Source organism: Ambystoma mexicanum, chromosome 4p (genome assembly GCF_040938575.1).
Source record: "Ambystoma mexicanum isolate Mex_15411 chromosome 4p, UKY_AmexF1_1, whole genome shotgun sequence".
NCBI classification, from domain to species: Eukaryota; Metazoa; Chordata; class Amphibia; order Caudata; family Ambystomatidae; genus Ambystoma; species Ambystoma mexicanum.
The window spans coordinates 1,178,250,521-1,178,273,054 of record NC_090927.1 but is presented as its reverse complement, the minus strand read 5'-3'; the positions used below and the strand labels follow the sequence as shown (position 1 = coordinate 1,178,273,054).

The window sequence follows — 22,534 nt, the reverse complement described above, 5'->3', positions numbered from 1 at the left end:
CCGACCACCAATGGGACGGATGACAAGCCTTGAAGAATAGTCTTTCCTGCTGCAGGGAGATCTTCAATTTTTTCTCCTCCCCGTCATCTGAAGGAGTTTGTCGCCAGGACCCCACGTCAAGACAAGGTAGGCACTTTGTTTAGCAAGGCCCCTCAGCATGGAGACTCCTTGCTGGGCGCTTCCACCTGGAAGGGTACCTTGGATTCTGTTTCTGGCAGGCCCTAGGCCATGAAGGCTACCGGCTTCCAAGCCGAGGGGCCCAAGGGTTCTTCCAGGCATTCCACAGAGTGTGGGTGATCTGGCCCATCTTCTGCACCAGGGTTCAAGGGATTGTCGTCTTTTGCTTCCAGGAGTCAGTTTGAAGCACAATTGAAACGACTACCATCTCCCTAGCCTAGGGCGGCCAGCCTACTGAAGTCTCCTCTAAGATCGTTATGCAGAGCGGTCAGACTACTGGGACAAGGGCTCTCGGCCTACTGGAGCCATCTCTAAAGGTCAATGCTTCAGGTTCTGGGGCCAAGGAGAGCCCTTCCATGTCTGAGCCAGTACGTGGCACCAGTCCCAAAGATGGCAGACAAGCACACGGTAGAATCTGGTGGCCATCTTTGATTCCGACTCTGGTTGGGGGGGGGGGTGCGGCGGGAGATGGGCGCTCAAAGCTCCTAGGCACTTGGATCAGGAAAGGAAGCCCAGCACAGCAGAGGGCTGTGCCCCTCGCGATCCAGTGGCATGTGAGGATCACTTCTTGGAGCGCTTCCTCCTCCTCCTCATGCGCTCCCCCCCAGATGAGTCTCCTTAGGGCCTCCTCAAGGAGGGACTTTTTCTCCCCTGTGTGGTCCTCCTGTTCCCCCTGGAGTACCAGTGCCGCAGCCAGTTACTCCTCCAGTCGAGGCCCTGTCCGTGCTTCCAAGCCTCCCTCCTCCCCCACAGTTGCCTGTTGAGGCTCAGCTGCCTTCGAAGGCTGACCAGGGGCGAACTCTCTGGCTCCTGTGACACAGGGCCCGTACACCCCTCCATGTGGTGAGAAAAGGGATGGGGGGGTATAACGCACAGGATAACGCACTGGACGAAGAGCCTTGTGAGTAACTTGAATTTCTCATACGTTCTGTCCCCTTTCCTCCGCCCTTGAGGGCGTCCCCCAACATTGGGACAGTACCGGAAGTGAAACTTGTAGCTTCCTCCTTTTTAAATGTAGTATAGCATGTGGGGGTGTGGCCCTCCCACGAGACCACACCCTCTGGCACCTCACCTCAATCCTTATATATATATATATATATAAATCACCTCCCTTTGGTGCCTTGCCTCCCCTTGCTAATGTCTGCTGCAGTAGGCTTCATGAGATGGGCATCCTGTGATCGCCCCTTGCCAACCTCAGACCCAAAGCGCTCTCTAAGTGCCTGGGGCATGACCACCGCTGGGACGCATGCATGGCTTGCAGCGTCCTTGGTCACTGGGCCTTGAATAGTCTTTCATGCTAGAGATAGATCTACCAAACTTCTCCTCCAGGTCATCTTTAAGAGTTAATCTCCAAGACCCCACATCCAGACAAGGTAGGCCCTTTGTTTAATACGGCTCCTCAGCATGGAGACCCCTTCCCGGGTGGTTCCACAGGAAAGGGTACCTTGGATTCTGGTTACTGCAGACCCGAGACTGGCAAGGCTACCGGCTCCCAAGCCGAGGGGCTCTTCCGGGCAGTCCACAGATGGGCAATCAAGTTTGTCCTTCTCTTCGGCCCAAATGGGCATGGGATAGTCATAGTCTGCCTCCAAGTGTCAGTCCCTAGCATTATCCAATATGAATACCAGTTCTGTAGCTCAGGGCACCCAGGCTACCGGAGCTACCTCCCAGGTTGTTGTGCAGGGTGATTTGACTAGCGGGCCAAGGTCGCTGAGTCTACCTCAGCCATCTCTGAGGTCGACACTTCTGATTCTGGTTCTAGGGCCAAGGAGTGCCCTTCCATGCCAATACGTGGCGCAGGGCCTGTGCGCCTTCCCTACCTGGGCGTGGGGCAAGGGCAAAAGATGGGGGACAAGCAAGCGGCAGATCTACTAGGCCTGTGGCCATCGTGGATTCTGGTGTCTGCTGGGCCATGCAAGAAGGTTCCAGTCTCCTTCCTTCGGGAAGCGGCAGCTGACTTTATGGTACGGGCGGTTGGTCTCCGCAGCTTTACATCTACCCCTTGCAACTTTACATCTACCCCTTGCAGCTTTACGGCTACACGTGCCCCTGGCACCTAGACGCTTTGATCATGAAAGGAGTCCCAGCGCCGCCGAGGGTCCTGCCCCTCGCAACCCAGCAGCGTGAGAGGACCGCTTTTTCGAGCACTTCCTCATGCGCGCCCCACAGATTAAGGGGTTCCTTAATGGTATCTTCAAAGTGATCCCACAGGTCGTGTCTCCTAGGCCTCTGCTTCTGGTCCAGGCCCTACTGGTGCTTCAGAACCCTCCTCCTGCTGTACTACCAACACCTACCCTGCATTAGCCAATGGATCCAGAGCTATCTTTGGGTCTGTATCATGGGTGGGGGATCCCTCCGGCTCTGGTATCCCAGGACCCGGACTCCCCTTTGTCTGGAAGGGTGGTGCCATAACAATGATGCCCAGGACGAAGAGCCTTCGGCCTCAGTAAAGGTGTTTCTTAAGTCTATAAGGACCTTGCAGAGTTTTTGGAGTTTCTCAGCCTGAGGAGGCCCCTCAAAAGTCTGGTGCTAGCAGAGGTTTCGGCAAGGCATGCAAGATGTCACTCAGGCATACTCCTACGTCCCGTCCCCTTTCCTCCATACTGTATGGGCATCCCCTTTAGATTTAGAGGCGCGCGGGAGTGCGGCCCTGGGAGCATGCGCTCCCCTGACTCTGCCCACCGGCACCACTCCTCAGTCTCCTTTTCCACAGTGACTGGAACGGACGACATTCACCAGTTCTCCAGGGCTAGGCCCCCGGCCTAGTAATTCCACGCGCTCTTCCCCACAAGTGTTTCGTCTTTCTTGTTTGAAATCGGATGCCTCTGTCCTCTGGCCCCATGCTCCTCCTCGACGCATGTCGACATGGACGGCCTTCAGCAGGTGTCCAGCCTGCGAGGGGCTCTTACCTACGTACAAACTCCCACGCTCCCTGCCTCCGCTGCTTGGCCCTGACCACGGCTGGCAAGTCTGTACCATGTGCGACGTGCTGGCACTGCGTGCAACGCGCTGACACCGTGTGCTCTGAAAAACAGGTTAGCTTGGTGGAGGACTTAAAGGAATTAGTCAAGCGCGAGTCCAGGCCCAAGGTAGGGGCAATTTTCTCATCTGCACCCCGCAAAGGCGACTCCTTTCCCAGGAACCGCACGAGCGGGAGGCACCTTTCAGGTTCTTGTACCAGGGCTGGTAGCAAGGCTGCTACAGCTACCGGCCACCAGGCCAAGTGGTCACTAGATCCTACCAGTGACGTCACTGAGGGACTGCAAGGTTCTATTACCGGGTCTACGCCCTACTACCGACGGCTGTCTGAGGGGGCCCCTGTATGCAGCACTACCGGCAACACAGCTGAGGGCAATCTGCCTACGAGGCCTTGTCCTGAGGTGCCGGGTAGGCCTTAACTTCCACGGCCAAGAGTCATGGAAGATGCGGGACCCAGCGCGGCAAGCACCACGACACAGGCACGTGGCACGCAGCCCGACAAGATGGCCGCTGGCCCAGATAAAAGGGTGGCTCGCCCAACACATCCCCCTTTTGGGGGAACAGCTAGGGGAACAAGGTTCCATGTGTGACTGGTCTTCACTAGGCACGTGGCCTACGGCATAGCCTTTGTCGTCACAGGGCAGATACACCCCGCATACAGTAAGGCAGAGTGTGTCCATGTCTCAGCCCATGCCCGTGCCTCCAAGCGCTCCACCAGCTTGAGAGGACAGGTATTTTGAAAAGTTTCTGACCCTCATGAGGTCTCCGCATATGGGCATCATCCTCAGGGATGTGATCAGGGACATGCTCCATCCAGTTCTGGCGCCCACGGCTACTCCACCCGTGGTTCAGTGACTCCACCCATGATGCTGCCCCTGCCAGTTCCCACCACTCCGGCACCCTGCCTCCAATGGTCTTGACCGCCTGCAACCACTGCAACAGCCGCCGTACCCTGTCAGTATGCCACATCCACGTGGTGCCCAGCAGGACAACTTGGTGGACACGTATGGTGAGGAGGACCCAGATGCACTGTCGGCCAAGGCCTTCCAGCTCGCCGGATTGGCTGAATACTTGGGGCATCCTCAGCCGGAGGTGGAACAACCGGAGGCGGGGCGTCCTAGCAGAGGTCCTCACTCTACGCCCCACGGCTAGAACGGAGATCCAGATGCAAAAAGACATGGTGGCACTTGCCAATAAGGGATGGCTTAAACCCCATTGGGTGCAGCCTTCCAACAGGCGCCTCAATGCCAAGTTTAGGCAAATGGAGGATGATCCACTCTTGCTGTCAGCACACCCTCAGCCACACTCCTCTGTGATTGCTGCAGCTTTGCTCTATTCTAAGCCACAATAGTCTTTGGCTACATCAGCCTCTGCACTGCTGGGTAAGGACAAGATCCTGGAAGCATACAGCAAGATTTATTCCAACGCGTCCCTTAATCTTCGTCAGTCAACCAGAGGCTTTGGCAGGAAATCAAATCTCAGACTTCCTTCCGTAACAGAGACCGGCACGCTTTAAAGGTGGGGCTGGCAGAGACCAAAATTGTAGTGCAAGACATTATGCAGTCCACGGTGGCGCACATTGACACCTCAGGCCATGCTATTTGCATAGCTACAGACATGAGAAGGGACGGCCTGGCTAACGGCGAACAAGTTCAACGCGGACGTCAGCAGCGCATTCTGGACCTTCCTTTTGATGGTGGCGACCTGTTCCATTCCACTACGGACGAGGAACTGGATAAGAAGAACCGTTCAGACTGCCAAATCCTTATCCATCCTCACTAAGGCCACTCCTAAAGCATACAGCCAGACGCACCAGCAGTCAGACGAGGGTCGGCCCATCAGTGGTTTCCAGGGCTTCCAGAAATGACCGTCCAGGTAACCGCACAGGTCGCCAGCACCAGCGCAAACGCAAGGCTGCGCACAAGGACTTTTTTCAGTCCCCCTGCCTAAGCCGGAAAAAAAGGCATGACCCGTCCATCCGGGTCCACATGTCTTCGGTGGGGGGTAGGCTTGTCCTTCACTCTCAATGCTGGTGCACAAGGTCCGCTGACCCCTGGATCCCCTCACTAGTGTCCACAGGCTACCGCCTACCCATCCCTCCTTTCCTGCTTTCTTCCCCTCCGCTCTCACAGATTGGGACAGCAACACTGTTGGCAGAAATTTGTCGTGCAGTGCAAGTAGTCCCAGCCTCCCAGAGCGGTCTGGGCATCTATTCACATATTTTCACCATACACCAGAACCAGGCGTGCCCCTCGAGGTGTTAGACCTTTCCACCTTGAACCTTTCCCATCCTCTTCAAAAGTTCAAGATGGTTACCCCAGCGTTTATAGCAGACACTGTGCATGGAAGACTGGATGTGCTCCCTGGATCTAGTCTAGTGGGAAGACCAAGAAGGTAGGCATACTTTTCTCATAAGCACCCCGGAAGGGCGACTTCTTCCCGGGGGAAGCCTAATGATGGGAGGCGTCAGTCGGACCGTCGCACCGATAGCTACTGGCTTAACGGCCAAGGGGGTCTAAGGGCCCTACTGATTCTGCTGCCGAGGAGTCTACTGGCTCTAGTAAAGGGACACGTCCCGATTGGCTCAGCTCTGCTTCAGGGCGCAAGCCTGTTTTGGTGCCTACATGCAGCACAGACAGCACTACCGGCCACAAGTGCCAATAGCCTACCAGGCCCATGCCTGAGTTGTAGGGTGGTGCACACAGCAGATGCGTTCAGGCATGCAGACTGAGTCCAGGCCGGCATTGTCCACAGTCCCACGTGCAGAAGGCACAGACAAAATGATAAGATGGCGTCCAGTACAAAAGCCTGCCAACGGGGTGACCCGCAAATGCACGAGCCTATGGCTGGTCCTATGACTCCTGTCACGTGGACCACATCATACCTGACATTCACGGGCCAGGAACGGTACCATGAGGGGATGTTACTCGCAAGGTGGGGCAGACAGCAGGCCTTTAACTCACTGCACCCGGCGCTGGTGCAGGATCGTATCCAGCCTTCTTGTGAGGATCGTTTTTTGACACATTCTTTTACCCTTGCGGTTTACACATATGGGGGACATCCTTAAAGGCATACTCCAGGACATTGTGCCGTCCACACAGCCACCTCAGCTGGTACTGATGCCGCCTGTACCACCTCCACCACCACCGTAGCCCATGCCTCAGGTTATTCCGGTTGCAGCACCTCCAGTTTCAGTGCCTGGGCCTTCCTCAACAGCAGAACTAATGCCTGCAGACCCAGGGGCCCCTTCTAACACAGGTGACCAGCAAGACAGAAAAGGAGCAGGACATGCCTTCTTTGGGGCATTCCATGATCGGCTCGCTAGACTGGCGGACTAACTGGGCATACCTCAGCTTCTGAAGGAGCTGCCGGATTCGGGGTACTGGATGTTGCCATCAAAGCAGAATCCATATCTGGTATCCCGTTGAAGAACGTGGAGGCTCTGGCGAAGACAGGATGGCTCAAGCCCCACTCGACTCAGCCAACAGATAAGAGGCTGGATGCAAAATTGAGGCAGATGGAGGACGGCACTCTGCTCTAGTCGGTTCACTCCCAGCCACTATCGTCCATCATTGCGACAGTGTCTATGAATGCCAAGCCCATGACCTCTTCCATGAGCACTTCAACTTCAGCACTACTGGGCAAGGAAGAAAAAATGCTTGAGGCCTATTGGAGGAACTTCACCTCAGGCAGGCCAATGTTGATGCCGTCCTGGCTGCGGCTAACCAACGGCTGTGGAGGTAGATCGCAGAAGTCCTCCCGGCTATTCCACTGACAAACCGGCCTCTTTGAAGCTAGGACTCGCAGAAGCAAATCTTGTGGCACAGGACATCATGGAAGCCACTGTGGCGCACATGGATACCCCTAGCAGGGCAATCTATGTGGCGACTGACATGAGCATGACGGCATGGCTCAAGGCAGCCAGATTCATCCCTGATCTTTAGGACAGAATCCGAGACCTAATTTTCGAGGGCGGCGACTTGTTCCATTCCACCACGGACAAGTAACTTGATAAAACAGAAACTCGCAGACGGCCAAATCCGTGGCCTGTCTCACCAAGCCAGCGGCCAAAGCCTTCACAAAGGACCACTCTATCGGACAGAGGGCCATCCTTTGGCGGTTTTTGGGACCACAGGGCCAGGCAATCGGACAGGTCACCCAGCCAACATGGGCGAAAACACCAGAAGTCTTTGCACAAGGGCTTTTTTCAGTCCCCCCTCCCAGTCATCTGCCACAGACCCAAAAAAAGAAATGACTGCTCTTCTCAGGTCCACAGCACCCCAGTCGGGGTCAGGCTGGCCTGCAGTGAAGCTTGGCGCTCCAACTTTGTGGACTAATGGGTGATAACGGTAGTCTCCCCTGGCTTCTGGCTCCTCTACCCCCACACTCCCCAGATCCGGGACCCCTCACTCTTGGCAGATATTTTCCCTTGTGTAGAGCGAGGCAGTGGAGGAGGTTCCTCTCCCTCAGCAGGGGCAGGGCTTTTACTTCCACATCTTTGCTATTCAAAAGAAGAACCAGGCGGGCCTGCGAGTGGTCATAGGTCTTTCCATCCTGTATCTGTACCTTACTCTGCAGACGTTCAAAATGGAGACGCCAGCACTTATAGCAGAGACTGTGTGTGTGTATAGACAGGACGTGCTCCATGGATCTGAAAAAAACGCATATTTACATGTCGCCATAGTGCAGTCTCGTCCGTCCTTCCTCTGGTTATGGGGTGTCACTTTCAATACAAGGTGCTGCTGTTCGGCCTGAATTCAGTGCTGAGGATATTCACAAGACTGAACGCAGTGGCTCCCTGCTCAGGTCGCAGGACCTCCATGTATATCCTTACCTTGACGACTGGTTAGTATGAGGAGGGTGGGGTGGGGGTCCCAGAGCAGGTCAGGTACTCAACAGCCAGACTCATGACTACACTCCATGAACTGGGGTTCTCAATCAACTTCCAGAAGTCTCAGCTCTACCCTACACAAATAGTTTTTTTTTATATTATAGCCTGGTGGTACCAGCACTGGCTGGGAGTGCCGGTGGCATGCCTCTTGGCTATCCTTTACACCAGGCTGCGAATGTGAAGGCTGCAGCTGTATTTTTCGGCTTCCCGGGTACAGGAGTCGGACCATCAAGGGACCACTGTCACTATACCTGCACACCTACAGCAGGACCTCGCGTGTTGAGAGCAGGATGCGATCCTCATGGTGGGAAGACCATTCAGACCGCCTCATGAGGATTACACTATGATTACGGACTCATCACTCCAAGGGTGGGGCGCCACTCTTGGGATACATTGAGTTCTAGGCGTGTGGTCCAAGACCGACTAACAAAATCGCACCAACTTGCTGGAAATAATGGCCATTTGGCTCGCACTCGAGGCATTTCTCCCAATAATCGGGAACGGTGCAGTTGGCATTTGTACAGACAACTCTGCCTGCATGTATTACCTAAACAAGCAGTGGGGCACCAAATCCCCACTCCTATGGATGCTTTGGGTGTGGGCGATGGCACGGGACATCTGGATCACAGCGGTGCATCTGCCGGGATAATCGAACCTACAGACTACGAGTGGCAACTGCACGAGTGCGTCCTTCAAGAGGTTTTCAGCAGGTTGGGTCACCACGTCACAGACCTGTTTGCGACTCAGAGCAACTGGACTCATCAGCAGTTTGTGTCCTGGGGCAGTGGGTATTGGGCGCAGCTCCCTTAGGAACGCACTCCAGATCCCATGGGTTGTGGGCATACACCCCGCTCATCCACAAGGTTGGTTGCAGGACCAGACGGTCCCGGCGACTGCGTCTCGTCCTCATAGCGCCACAATGGCTGGCCAGGCTATGCTTCTCAGACCTTTGGCAACTCTCAGCCCAGCCAGAAGTCCCTCTCCTGCTCGGGAGGGGCCCGCTTGTGATGCAGCAGGGTGGGGGCACCCTTGCCCACAGAGGTTAGCCCTAGAAGCCTGGTACCTGAGCAGGTGACTCTCCAACATCTCCGGCTGTCTCGGGACACCCTAGAAATCATCCAGGGAGCCAGGAGTCGGGCTACTCGAAAGCTGTACAAAAGCAAATGGACAAGGTTCTGCTTCTGCTCCAAGGAAAATTGAGTGGACCCCCTATCCTGCACTCTGGACCAGGTGGTGTCTTTCTCAGCATATTTAGCCAGATCAGGGATCCAGGTTGACACCTGCAGAACCTACCTAGCAGCCATTGGTGCATACAGAAACTCGGACAGGTGTACCTTCTCTGCCAATCCAGTAGTGAAGAGTCATCTAGCGGGGTTAACCTGCCTGTAACCCCCTGTCGGGCGCTGGCACCCAGTCTGGGATTGAGCCCATGGCCACAGTGGACATCAAATTGCTCACGCTCAAGACAGGGCTACTAGTGTGGCTGACTTCAGCCCACACAGTTAGCGATATTCAGGCACTGGTGGATTCCGAGCCCTACACTGTTTCATCTGGACACGGTTGTGCTCCGCACTCACCTCAGGTTCCTACCAAAGGTGGTGGTCTCCTTCCACATTAACGAAGAAATTGTGCTCCCCACTTTCTTTCCAAACCCCAAGAAAGATGTAGAGAAGGCACTAGACGTCAGAAGAACTATCATTCTATCTTGACAGAACCAAGGGCTTTCGTAAAAGATTCCTTATTTCACATTTGGTGCCTCAAGGCCTGGACAGCAAGCGTCCAAAGCTTCAATAGCCAGATGGATGACTGCTGCCATCCAGGAAGCATACAAGGCTCGGCACAAAGAATCACCAAGGGGCATTCATGCTCAAGCCATCAAGGCTAAGGCAGCGGCTGTTGCCTTTCAGCATTGCATACCGTGGCAAGTGATTAGCAGGACGCTGACATGGGCCACCCCATCAGCCTTCTGCAAGCACTGCTGTCTGGATACCAGTGCCAGGGCTGCCGCTGCGTTTGACCAGGCTCTCCTGCGTAATCTGTTTGCCTAGAGGGTCAAGCTCTCCTCCCCAGGGTGTTTTGTATCAGTTTTACTCGCCCATACAGGATGGAGGAAGGGGGACAGGACATAGGAGTAATTGTTACTCACCAGAGTGACTAATGTACTTAGTCTCCTTTCCTCCATACGTCCCACCATCCTTCACCCCCTAAAAAGCAGCGAGGTTGAACAGTTCAATGCAGCCTACGCGTCAAAGGGGACTGAGGTGTGGCGCCGGTGGGTGAGGTTGGGTTTCAGTTCCCATCCCTAGCGAGAGACGCCCCCTCCCCGGATCCACAGGATAATTTGCTAAATCAAGGAGTCTCGCCAAAACCTCATTCTAATAGCTCCCGGCCAGGCCATGGTTTTTGGAGTTGCTCAGTCTCTCGGTGGTGCCCCAGATACACTTCCTGACTGCGCCATGGAAACTAGCCTCACAGCGTGGTACCTTAGCAGGTAACGCTTCGGCACCATAGCCTCTCACAGGCCAATCTGGAGATTATACAAGGCGCCAGGAGCAAAGCTACCAAGGCCCAGTACAAAAGCAAATGGACCAGATTCTGCCACTGGGCAGACTCAAAGGGAATCGACCCCCGCCAACCCCCCTGGCATGCACTTTGGATGACATGCTCTCCTTTTCGGCGCCCCTCGCTCATTCAGGCGTGCAGGTAGACACCTGCCGCACATACCTTGCAGCCATTGGGGCTTACAGGAATTCCAAAGAGGACATTTTCTCCTCCTCCAACCCTGTCGTCAGGAAACATCTGACGGGTCTCGCAAGGCTCTACCCGCCCGTCAAGAGACTGCACCCGGTGTGGGACCTTAACATAGTCTTGGGCTCACTGGTGCACAAACCGTTCGAGCCAATGGCGTCCGTGGACATCAGGCTGGTCACCATCAAGACGACCTTACTAGTCTGCCTTACCTCGGCTCGTAGAGTCAGCGAGATCCAGGCGCTGGTCGCCTCTGAGCCATATACCACCTTTCATAAGGACATGATAGTCCTGCAGAGACACCCGGCATTCCTGCCCAAGCTTTCGTCTGCTTTCCACTTGAACGAGGAAATAGTCCTTCCTATGGTTTTCCCCGATTCCAAGGACGAAGCACAGAGTGTTGCACTGCCTGGATGACAGGCGTGCCCTGAAATTCTACTTGGACAGGACCAAGGGCTTCCGCAAATCGGACGACCTGTTTGTCACTTTCGGAGGCTCAAGACCAGGCCTCTAAGGCTTCCAGATCCCACTGGATGGTCTCTGCCATCAAAGAAGCATATGAGGCCCACGCAGTCAGGGCAATGGCCATCGCATTCCCGCGCCAGGTCCTTTGGCAAGTCATAAGCAGGGTGGCCACTTGGGCCTCTCCCTCGGCTTTCTGCAAGCATTACTGTTTGGATGCCGGCTCTAGATCTGATGCGGCCATCGGACAAGTGGTTCTCAGGAACCTATTTGCTTAAGGAGGGTCTCCTCTCCACCCTAGGGCTACAATCAGATGTAATCGCACATGCAGTATGGAGGAAAGGGGACGTAAGAGTAATTTTAATTATAAGTTACTCATCGTAGTGACTAATGTACTTAGTCCCCTTTCCTCCATACTGCCCTCCAACATTCCCCCTAATAATACTGGTGTCATTAAGCAATGTTAAATCTATTGTCGACGCGTCAATGGGGACTGAGGTGTGGCGCCAGAGGGTGGAGTGAGGGCAGCGCATGCTCCCTGGGCCGCACCCCCACGCGCCTCTAAATTTGAAGGGGAAGATTTTTTCTGGTGAGAAAAGTTCTGTCTCCCGTCCCTTGGAAGGGACGCCCATGCAGTATGGAGGAAAGGGGACTATGGACTAAGAGTATGTTACTCACTACGGTAAGTACCTTATAATTTTCCTCTTTTAGCTCTCCATTTTGAAAGGAATTTTTCTCTTGAAAGTCAGGTAGTCCTTGTTCATTGTCTTAGTGATATTAGCAGTGTTCTGGGGAGAGACTACAGGCGAATCCTGCTGCTGCTATCTTCTTTTTCATGAGTCCTCTGTCTCCAGCAACGCAATCTCAACTGGACCTTAGTACTTTGCGTTTGGTCTTCCTTAATTCTGGGCTGCAACATCAGCCCATGCCAGATTGTGGACCACTTCCTAGCCTGATCCTTCTGTCGTGTGATCAAATATGCATGCACTACTCGTACAGGATCCCCATGTTTCCCACAGGGCTATCTCAGACCATTAAACTATTGTTGCAGCCTAAAGGAGGTCAGATTCCAGCTTTCCTTTATTGTTCTATATTTGGATCCTGTTGAGGTGTGTCTCCAGGGCAGTCCCCAGGCCTGTTTCGAATGGATTGTCCTCCCACGTATTCCTCATCTTATGATATTCGTATCTCGCCAGCTTCGCTGCTTCGGAAAAAAATGTTCTCGGCACAGGGCGCTGTGCACGAGGTTGTGGCGTCTGTCCCTCGACTGGCTCTGTAACGCGTAGCTCGTGCCGCGCCCGTTGGCTTTAGTCCGTTTTTCTGATTGCTTTGCTCTCGTTAACGGAGCACTTCGATTTTTCTTCAAGAAAATGTCATCTTCTACTCCGAAGATGGGGTTAAAAAAATGTGCCGACTGTATCTTTAAAATGTCGATCACGGACCCCCACCGCATTTTTCTTTGGTACCTGGGTTCGGATTATCGGACCGGCGACTGTGGCTCCTGTCAGTTGATGACTAAAAGCTCTTTGTGAGAGAAAAGGTAAACTGGCGGTGGGCCCGGAAGCTTCCAAGGCCTCTTTGAAGACCTCTTCGAAGGTCTCTTCAAAACTTAAAAAGTCTGTCGAATCGAGAGATTCGGAACGGCGCAAGCATTCTAAGAGATCCTGATCACGTAGTAGATCGAGGCGTTCATCTTGTTCTTCAAAGAAGATGAAGAGGAGACACAGATCTCCTTCCTCTTCGTCTGACACATCTACCAAATTGGTAAAATGTCCGACTAGGATTCCCCTAGAAAATTGGAAGGATTCAAAAAACAAATGATGAAGGTCTTTGAGAATGAGGCCCGACCCCCTCAAACCTCGAAAGAGCCAGACTGGTCACTCCCTTGGACGACGCAGGAGAGTCAAACTACTAAGACGAAGTCCAGTAGTAAGGAGGAAACTCGACAATCTCGACCTGACGTTAAAACGTTGAAGGCTTCTCGAGATTTGAGTGATTCCCCGGTAGTGGCAAAGAAACAAATCGTCAAAGCACTCGACAAGTTCATCAACGCCATCGGCGCCGACTAACTAGACGCAGAAGGAGAAATCGGCTACTTCATCAACGATTTCGAAGAATCCTTCGTTTCCCTCGAGACAAATTCCTGTCCAGGGAAAAAAGTATACACCTTTACCTAAATCTGACTTTAAGTCCATGTCCTCGATATTTGAGGAAGGTGGTGTCTCAGAGGAAGCAATATCTAATTTTGGAGTAGAGTTTGGTACTAGAGATGTGCCAGAGGAATTGATTGACCCGGAGTCAAGATTGAGAGACCTGTGTGATACCCTTCACTCTGCCAGTGGCATTGATATGTCACCTGAGTTAGTTTCAAAAACCTGATCGTGCAGAACATGCAGATTCAGGGTACAGAAATTAGATGAACAGAGTTGTTGAATATATGGTTTGGGTCAGGTCTTTACTAACCGACATCCTGGACCCAGGGCCCCCAAAAAGACCCAGTTCTTCCCTTTCATAGGGCTCTTCAAAGAATAGTGGTTACAAATTGGGAGACTCCCGAGTCTGTTGCAGCAGTCAATAAAGACTTTCCAAAAAAATATAGGCCATCAGGCATTGACCCTGATTTTCGGAGTAAGCACCCTACACCAGACGGTCTTGTGGTACAAGCCACTACTTCCACGAGACAGTCAGTTTATCCATCTATCCCCCCCAGATAGAGAGGATAAAAAGGTGGACGCATGGGCCCGCAAGTTATTTTCCTCGAGCAGTATGGCCCTTAAATCAGCAATTGTTACCTGTACCCATGCCAGGTTTACCCATACCCTGTGGGATTGCATAAAGGTGGCGGCTGATCATATTCCAGAAGGCGAAGAAAGGGAAGACTTTCTGAATATTGTGAAAGATGGGAAAGAGGCAATGGGGGAATGTCTGTATTCTGGATTGGATACTGTTGACAGCATCAGCAGATCCATGGCTGCAAGCACAGTACTGCGCAGATTTGTGTGGTTGAAGTCAGGGTTTGCACCAGACGTGCAGGCCAGGCTACTCAACATGCCTTTCGACGGCTGGAGTTTGTTCGTCAGTAAAGCTGATGAGAGCTTACAAAAACTGCAGACCTCCAAGGTGGCGGCTAAGTCACTGAGCACCTCTATGCGACAGCCTCAAAAACCTTATTCGGGCTCATTTTCCTGGAGAGGTCGTTCTTTTCGATACTACTCCTCATTTGGTCGAGGAAGACGACAGACCGCATAGAAAGGTAAAAGAAATTTCCCTTGTGGTTGACGAGGAAGAGGTGCGAAATCAGCCTCAGCAGCGGCATCTTTGCCTTCAGCCACTCCTGCAGCCGCCTCCAAATCTCTGAGGCCTTAGCACACAATACCCCAGTGGGAGGCAGAATCTCTCAGCATCTGAACAAATGGCGGGGCATTACTTCAGATGCGGGCACTGGAAACAGTAGCTCAAGTTTACTGCCTTCCCGTCCTAAGAAGGCCTCAGGACCATCCACTGTGAGCCAAATCTGTCAAAATTCCAGATCCGCGCCTTGTGCAGGAAATGTTAACCCTGCCAGAGAAAGGTGCAATAGAACATGTACCTGTAGCGGAGAGGAACAAGGGTTGGTACTCCCCTTACTTTCTCATCCCGAAGAAGGACGAAGGGCTGAGACCCAACTGGGACTTGAGACGCTTGAACAAGTTCCTCAAGAAGGACCAGTTCAAGATGGTAACCCTTTCTCAGATCCTTCAGGCTCTCCATCTCCAAGACTGGTTGGTATCATTGGACCTTCAAGATGCTTATTTTCATGTGCCAATCCATCTCAAGCACAGAGTACCTGAGGTTCGCGGTTGGCGACTCTCGCTTTCAGTTTCAAGTTCTGCCATTCGGGCTGACCTCCCCCCTGAGGGTTTTCACCAAGCTGATGGCGGTTGTTGCAGCGAATCTCAGGAGAGGGGGGAGGGGGGGGATTCATGTCTACCCCTGCCTGGACAATTGGTTGACTCCCTACACAAGCTGGGCTTCTCCCTCAATTACAAGAAGTCCCATATGATACATTTCTAGAGACTCCAGTTTATCATAGCAGTCCTGGATACTTCCTCGGGCAAAGCCTCGCCTCCCGAGGTGAGAGCTCTCCACTTTCTGCAGATGGTAACAAAATTCCAGAATGCCCAGTTTCTTCCGGCCTATGATTTTCTGAGGTTGCTCGGCTTCATGGCATCCTGCATTTTTCTGGTGGCAGACGCTCAACTGAGGATGAGATCTCTTCAATGGGCCCTCAGAACTCAGTGGTCCCAATTCTCAGGGAGTATGTCGGATCTTCTACAAGTCCCGAGCACAGTTGCTCAGGATCTGTTATGGTGGGCTTGAAATGACAATATCCACAAAGGAGAATCTTTTTGGCAACCTTGGCTGGAGATAACAGTAGTGACGGAGGCCTCACTCACGGTGGGGAGCCCACACCAACGATCTGACAATCTGCGTCGTTGGTCTCCATCGGAGTCCAAACTACACATCAACCTTTTAGCGCTGAAGTTCTTCCTGCCTTCTGTACGGGGAAAGAATGGTCTGATGACGGACAACAGTGGCCACGTACTACCTTAACAAGAGAGGTGTAGAGTCATTACCACTGTGCAGAGAGGCAATGGAGCTCTGGTTCTGGGCAATACAAGAAGGAATCTGTCGGCAGTTCACCTAGCCGGAGAGCAGAACACAGCGTCGGACTCTCTGAGCAGGCAGAGCACAGTATCACGCGAGTGGGAAGTAGCTCAGGAAGTCCTTCAAGAGATTTTCACCCTTTGGGAAACCTCTCAGGTGGATGGATCTGTTCGCGACCTCGGTCAACCGAAAGTGCGATCAGTACTGCTCAAGGGAATTTCCCCCAAGAGGAGCTCTAGGAGACGCATTCGTAGTGGACTGGGAATTCCCACTTCTGTATGAATTTCCTCCAGTCCCGTGATTCCTCACGTAATCAGGAGGTTGAGAAAGCTCAGGAAAACCATGATCCTAATTGCCACGGATTGGGCCAGGAGGACGTGGTACCTGAACCTTCTGGACATGTCCATCTGCCCTCCAATACATCTTCCACAAAGAGAGGATCTTCTCTTGCAAGAGGAAGGTCAGGGTCTCCATCCAGAGGTCAAGACACTCAGCCTTCACGCATGGTTTCTGAGAGGCTGAGATATAAGGATTGGGACCTCCCGGATGACGTAATGGAGATTTTGCTTTCGGCCAGAAGGCCAGCACCCAAGTGTCTACCGGTGTTGGAATAAATTCAGTAACTGGTGCAAAGATAAGAATGTGGATCCATTCCAATGTGGCACACCTATTCTGCTTACTTTCCTGTTACATTTAGCCAATCTGGCGCTCCAGATTGGAATGATAAAAGGTTATTTGGCTGCGCTGTCCATTTTCAAGCGCTCCTCGGAAGAGGTTTACTACTTAACAATTCCATTAATCATCCAATTCCTAAAAGGGCTCACTAATGTGTCCCTCCAGTCCCTTTTCATGTCCCGACTTGGGATTTAAATCTTGTACTTAAGTTTCTAACTTGTATAACTTTTGAGCCTCTGCATTCCTGTCCGTTGAGGCTTTTAACATTAAAAACGGTCATTCTTTTGGCCTTAACCTCAGCTTGAAGGGTTAGTCAGTTGCAGGCTCTCTCATGCAAACCTCCGTACAAAGGTACTTGAGGTTAAAACTTCTTTCTTACCAAAAGTAGTTTCTGACTTTCACTTGTCGCAAAAAAATCATGCTACCAACGTTCTACCGTCGTCCTCATTTGGGCAAAGAAGAGGAGAGGTTTCACCGACTGGACCCAAAAAGGGCTCTCAGTTTTTATATATCAAGAATGTTAAAATTGCGTTGGGATGACCACTTTGTGTGGGTTACACTGGCCATAAATTGGGATTAGCGGTAACGAAACAGACCATATCCCGCTGGATCATTTTGGCTATAGTGGAGTGCTACAGATTGGCCGGAAAGGACCTTCTGGATGGGCTTTGAGCCCATTCCATAAGGTGTATGGCTACTTCTGCAGCTCTGAAGAGGGGAGTCCCTGTAGCAGATATTTGTTCAGTCGCAACATGGGCATCAATGCATACCTAAATTAAGCATTACTGCTTGGATGCCTCTTCTTCCCATAAAGGATTATTTGCTAAGGCGGTACTACATTCCGTCCATTATAAATAGTTGGTACTCCCACCTCCAAAAATGTCCACTGCTATGGGCGTCTATCATAGATGAGGAATACGTCTGAGTACACAGTCCATTCAAAGAACAAGTTACTTACCAACTGTAACGTTACATCGACTGGATGTTCCTCCCACGTATTCCTCATCGATCCTACCCCAGAGTACAGTTTGCGTTATTTACAATTTTCTCTCACAAAGAGTTTTCAGTCATGAGGCACGCCTGGGTGTTCCTCGACTATTCCTAGAAAATACAGAACTGAAGCCAACGGGCGCGGCACGGGCTACTTATACTGATGATGTTGACGCTGTACCTAGCCAGCCGAGGGACATCAACGCCATGACCTTGTGCACTGCGCCCTCTGCCGAGAATTTTTTTCCAAAGCAGCGAGGCTGGCGAGATACGAATATCGTAAGATGAGGAATAAGTGGGAAGAACATCCAGTCGAAAGAACGTTACAGTTGGTAAGTAACTTCTGCCTGCAAACCTCTCAGCCCGTCCTCATCTGGTCAGCGCGAACCGGGGATTTTGCGTTTGCCATCTCCTGCCTTCGCATCTATACCTTTCCACTACCTTGAGCCGCACTCCTGATCGCTGAGGTCTCAAGCGACCTTAGGGTCCCCATGCGTGCAGGCTTCTGTAACCTTATTGGGAAGATTTGCTGGTGGCTCATCATTGAGTGCCTGCCATCTACCCAACCCAATCCGTTCTGCTGCCGCAGCAACAGACTCCTTGAATTTAAACGATTATGGCTTGAAGGTTAGCGTTATTGCGGTCTCCCCAAAGTACTGCCGCTGTCACTCTCTAAACGAAGCAGCCACATCAAAGTCCACACTGCTTTACTGCTTCAATTTAAATCGCCTGATATGCTGCAACTCTTGTCCTCGTCTGCCTCACGGATGGCAGGCCCCCAGTCTCTGATCCATCCGGCTCTCAGAGATTGTCTGCTGCACAACTGCCTCCTTAGCCATCTCTTCCACTGCCATCTCTTCCATTGCGGCACACAATGCTTGCGGACCAACGCACTGCCTCCCAACAAGGGCTGCTGTCGGTGCTAGGCCCTTGGAGCTGTTGCATTCTGAATTACGTTGTTTCTGATCTAAGCTTTCTGCGACTCGTCACTGCAGCAGCCCGTCCCATCGGGAGATATCGTAACCGATAACATTTCTTGTGGTTATGTGCTTGTAAATCTGGGCCTTGCAGACTGCGTGAAGATCACATCAGCTCTTGTCCGGGCGCCATCTTGACAGCCTAAATCAGCTATTTCAAAATGGATTGTAAATTGAATCCTCATTTGCTACTGTCCAAGAAAATATTACCATTGAAACCCAGAGCACACTCAACTCGAGGTACCGGTGCTTCTCCAGCATGGGGTCTGGCATGGATTCACATGCTCATGAATATTTCCTGTCAGGCCGGGAATCCTTGGTAAAAGAGAAGTTTCACTTTCACTTACAAACTGGATTTCGAGTAGATTGTGTCCTCCAACATATTCCTCATCTTAGATGTATTCCATCCAGCTTTAGCTGCTTTGGAAAAAAAATTCGGCAGAGGGCGCGGTTCATCGATGTCATTGAGTCGATGGTCCCTCGAAGGCCTCTGTTGAGGGTGACGTCATCGGGTATACAAGTAGCACACGCTGCGCCCTTTGGCTTCAGTTCCGTTTTTCCGCGTTACATGTTGCTTTGGAGATTCGGCGCGCCTCGAGTTCTGTGATGCAGTGAAGAATATTTTACTATATATATATATATATATATATATATATATATATATATATATATATATATATATATATATATATATATATATATATATATATATATATATATATATATATATATATATATATATATATTTCGTTATGTCCTCGTCATCGATGCTCAATACGACCCCGCCATCGGGTTTCAAAAAGTGTAAATCTTGCGAATCGAAAATGTCTATTACGGACCTGCACCGAGAATGTCTGGTGTCTCGGGGAAGGCCACGACATGGAGACCTGTACGAAGTGTCAGGCGATGACAGGGAAGGCCTTGCGAGAGAACAAGGGAAAACTACAGGTAGGTCATAAATCCGACCGGAAAGCCTAGAGTGTCGAATCGAGGTCCTGTGAGAAGTCTACTCGATGCGAAAGGCATCTGTCCAGGTCCCGAAGCGATTCCCATCGCTCGTCTTCGACAAAATAATCGAGGAAATGACGCCACAGGTCCTCCTCGGACAAATCCCCAAAAAGAATGAAATGCCCCGCAAAACATACTTCCTCCGAAGAGTGGGAAGCATTCAGAGTGAAAATGATGGAGGTGTTCGAAAAAGCGAAGCCTCGGTCCGCGCCTTCTTCACAAATCGGCAGGGAACGTCATTGCTCAGACACTCGCGCACGCCCTCGATCCCGGGTGATCGAAGAAGGAAGGATCGAGAACCTTCCAGGATGCCGAGTGAGAAAGACCGCTCGAGGTCACCGATGCTGTCCGAAACCCAACGCACCTCGAAGGGCAAATCTTCGAAGAGCGCCTCCACGCCTTCGAAGCAGACTCCGTCGACGGCCAATATTCCGTCTGCGCCCTCGAAGCCTTTGTCGACTTCGACCACGAAGCCCTCGGCACCAAAGGTTCCAAAGGCTCCAGTTCAGCCAACTCAACCAGAAAAAGGAAAAGATGGCTGCCTGTAATGCCTTCAGGGTCCACTAACACACCTTTTCCACCTCTCCCAGAAAAAGGTTTTTAAACCTCTTCCTAGGAAGGAATTTTTAATGTCCCTGGCCGCAATTTTTGAGGAACAGGAGAGATCCGATGATGAGAATGTACCATTTGGACTGGGATATGGTACACCAAATGTCCCAAAATGCCTGATTTCTGAAGAAACGCAAGGTATTTTCAGCTGGGAGTATGGCGTTAAAATCAGCCAACTCCACATGTGCCTTGTTTTCATATACTCTGTGGGAGTGCATTGCAATGGCGGTGGAGCACATACCAGAAGGGGAAGAAAGGGAAGGAATCCTAGGCATTGTTAGAGATGGAAAGGAGGCCATGCAGGAATCCCTTCAATCTGGATTGGACACTGCAGATAGTGTGAGCAGGTCCATGGGTACTAGCACAGTAATACGCAGATTTGCGTGGTTACGGGAGGCGGGTTTTGCACCAAATGTACAGAACCGCCTTCTGAGCATGCCCTTTTCACCTTTTTGGCAGCAAAGCTGGCGAGAGCCTTGAGAGGTTGCAGACCTCAAAAGCAGCTGCAAAGTCTTTCGGAGCTGCTATTAGACAACCTCAGCCTTTTCGTGCGCCAGGACAATCTTGGAGGGGACAATCCTATCGTTACTACTCCTCATGGAAAGGCGAGAGGAATGGCCAGTCAAAGGGGCCAGAGAAAAGCCACTTGCGGTGGACGAGGAAAAAGTGCAAAGCCAGCTTCGGCTGCAGCAACTGCCACAAAACCACTTTGAGGACTTGCATCACAAGATGGGAGGCAGTCTGTCACAGCATCTGCAAGAATGGGGAGCCATTACTTCAGATGTTTGGGCTCTAGAAATAATAGCCCAAGGTTACTGCCTTCTTTTTCTAACGCAACCTCAAAACAATCCACCAGGGAGATACCCTTTGAAGTTTTCAGACCCGCTCCTACAGCAGGAAGTTCTAACCCTGCTGGAGAAAGGTGCTATAGAGTCAGTACCTGTAGCGGAGAGGAACAAGGGATGGTACTCCCCGTATTTATTCCTCCGGAAGGACAAGTTCAAGAAGTTCAAGATGGTCACTCTTTCTCAGATCCTTCAGGCCCTTCAACTTCAGGATTGGTTGGTGTCATTGGACCTCCAGGATGCATATTTTCATGTGCCTATTCATCTCAAGCACAGAAAATACGCGAGGTTCGTAGTTGCCGACTCACACTATCAGTTTCGAGTCCTGCCATTCGGATTGACCTCCGCCCAGAGGGTCTTCACCAAGTTGATGGTGGTGGTGACAGCGCACCTCAGGTGAGGAGAATTCACGTCTACCGCTACCTAGACGATAGGTTGATCAGGGCACGTTCTGCCGAACAAGCACTGGATCATCTGAAAGTCACCTGCCACTTCCTTCACAGACTAGGCTTCTCTCTCAATTTCAAGAAGTCACAAATGACACATTCCCAACAGCTCCAGTACATAGGGGCTGTATTGGACACATCCTTGGGAAAGAGCTCGCCTCCCAAGTCAAGGGCTCAAGACATTCTTCAGATGCTTTCCAAATTCCAAAATACCCAAAATCTCCAGGCCTACGACTTCTTAAGGTTGCTCGGCCTCATGGCGTCTTGCATCTTCCTAGTGCCGGAGGCACGCCTGAGGATGAGATCCCTTCAATTGGCTCTAAAGACTCAATGGTCCCAGTTCTCAGGTCAAATGATGGATTTTCTGCAGATTCCGAACAAGGTTTGGCAGGATCTTCTGTGGTGGACTTGGACAGAGAATATCCTAAAAGGAGAACAGTTTTGGCAACCATGGCCGGAGATTACAGTAGTGACAGACGCCTCACTCATGGGGTGGGGAGCTCATGCCAACGATCTCGCAATCAGCGGTCGTTGGTCTCCAAACTACACATCAACCTTTTAGAATTGAGAGCAATCAGACTAGCGCTGAAGGCTTTTCTGCCATCTGTCAGAGGAAAAAATGTCCTGATAATGACGGACAACACAGTGGCCATGGATTATCTAAACAAAAGAGGTGGTGTAGGGTCACTACCTCTGTGCAGAGAGGTAATGCAGCTCTGGTATTGGGCAATTCAAGAAGGAATATCCTTAACAGCAGTTCATCTAGCAGGGTAGGAGAATATGACGGCAGACGCTCTGAGCAGGCAGAGGATGGTGTCCCACGAGTGGGAACTGGCTCAGGAAGTCCTTCAAGAGATCTTCGCCCTTTGGGGAACTCCTCAAGTAGACCTATATGCAACCGGAAGTGCAAAAGGTATTGCTCAAGGGAATTTCCCCCTACAGGAGCCCTAGGGGATGTGTTCATGGTGGAATGGAACTTCCCACTATTATACACGTTCCCACCGATTCTCGTCATTCCTCAGGTCATCAGGAGACAGATGGTTCGGAAACCGAATGATCCTAATTGCCCCGGATTGGGTC

General features: G+C 51.7%; 1 protein-coding gene across 2 annotated transcripts in view; it reads left to right on the top strand.

Moving 5' to 3' along the window:
- The window catches only part of WTAP (WT1 associated protein), a 595,396-nt gene that overhangs the window by 390,384 nt on the left and 182,478 nt on the right, over positions 1–22,534 (top strand). The window lies entirely within an intron of this gene.